The following is a 1,875-nucleotide window of genomic DNA, read 5'->3' as shown; positions in this document are numbered from 1 at the left end:
ATCAAACACCATGATGAAGTAGGATGTATTCTAAGGATTCAAAAATGGCTCAACATCTGCAAATCAATCAATGTGATGCACAACATTAATAAAATGAAGGTAAGATAAGAGGAATCATATAAAACCACTTCAGTAGATGCAGGAAAGATATGTGATGAACATTCATTTATGATTAAAACTCTCGACAAAGTGGGTATTGAGGAAATATACCTCAATATAATAAAGGCCATATATGACCAGCCCACACCTAACATCATTCTCAATGGGGAAAAGTTGAAAGCTTTTCCTCGAAGATCAGAAACAATACAAGGATTACCACTTTTGCCACTTTCATTTAATATAGTATTGGTAGTCCTAGCCAGACCAGTTAGGCAAGAAAAAGAAATAAGAGTATCCCAACTGGAAAGGAAGAAGTAAAACTGTCACTATTTGCAGATGACCTGATACTATATATAGGAAACCCTAAAGACTTTGCTCCCAAAATGGTGAAAACTAATCAATGAATTTGGTTAAGTTGCAAGATACAAAGCCCACAATACACACTAATTTGCATTTCTACATACTAATAATAAACTATCAGAAAGACAATGTAGGGAAATGATGCCATTTACGATTACATCAAAGAGAATGAAATACGGCTCTATCAGAGGGGCCAGACATGCTTCTGGAAGCAACAGCACAATGGCTGCCCAAGGAGAACCCCAAGTCCAGTTCAAACTTGTATTGCTTGGTGATGGAGCTATTGGAAAAACAATGTTTGTGAAATGCCATCTGACTGGTGAACTTGGGAAGTACATAGCCACCTTGGTTGTTGAGGTCCACCCCTTGTGTTTCATACCAATAGAGGACCTATTAAGTTCAATGTATGGGGGACAGCTATCCAGGAGAAATTTGGTGGGTGAGAGACAGCTATTACATCGAGGCCCAGTGTGCCATTACAATGTTTGTAGTAACATCAAGGGTTCATCGCAAGAACGTGCCTAATTGGCATAGAGAATCTGGTTCGCATATGTGAAAACATCCTCATTGTGCTGTGTAGCAACAAAGTGGACATTAAGGACAGGAAACGTAAAGCAAAATCTCTTGTCTTCCACTGAAAGAAGAACTTTCAGCACTATGATATTTCTGCCAAAAGTAACTACAACTTTGAATAGCTCTTCCTGGGGCAGCCTGGGTGGCTCAGAGGTTTAGCACCACCTTCAGCCCAGGTTGTGATCCTGGAGACCCCGGGATCAAGTCCCACGTTGGGCTCCCTGCATGGAGCCTGCTTCTCCCTCTGCCTGTGTCTCTGCCTCTCTCTCTCTGTGTCTCTCATGAATAAATAAATAAAATCTTAAAAGAAAAAAGAAAAAAAAGAAAAGCCCTTCCTGGCTTGCTAGAAAGCTAATTAGAGATGCTCACTTGGAGTTTGTTGCCATGCTTACTCTTGCCCCACCAGAGGTTGTCGTGGCCCGAGCTTTGGCAGCACAGTATGAGCGTGATCCAGAGGCCATTTAGACAACTGTGCTTCCAGATGAGAATGATGACTTGTGAGAAAGTGCAGCTGGAGGCCCCTTCTTGGTTGCAACCCAACCAGAAGTCTGGTTTTATAGGCCACTCTCCTGCGATGTCAGTGGTGCAGCATCTTTGCCACCTTATTTTATAGCTAGGTGGAACATGTGTTTGATCTTTGGCATGCTGAAGGAGATGAATGGGCTTTGGAGTGAATGTGGAAGTTGAAAAAGTACCTTCCTTTTTTGGACCTGCATATTTAGCTGTTTTGGAATACAGTTGCTACACCTGCATGTGCTTTGAAGCATATTTATAATAGCCAAAACATGGAGACAACCTATGTGTCTATTGATGGATGAAAGGATAAAGAAAATGCAGCATATA

The 1,875-nt window shown here is 41.3% G+C and overlaps 1 pseudogene; it reads left to right on the top strand.

Moving 5' to 3' along the window:
- The first annotated feature begins 681 nt into the window (after window positions 1-681).
- On the top strand, window positions 682-1,533 carry LOC112924423 (GTP-binding nuclear protein Ran-like; annotated as a pseudogene).
- The last annotated feature ends 342 nt before the right edge of the window (window positions 1,534-1,875 follow it).

The sequence above is a fragment of the Vulpes vulpes genome, chromosome 3, assembly GCF_048418805.1.
Source record: "Vulpes vulpes isolate BD-2025 chromosome 3, VulVul3, whole genome shotgun sequence".
Taxonomy (NCBI): Eukaryota; Metazoa; Chordata; class Mammalia; order Carnivora; family Canidae; genus Vulpes; species Vulpes vulpes.
Note: the sequence above shows the minus strand (reverse complement) of the source record. Positions and strands in the feature narration are given on the sequence as shown.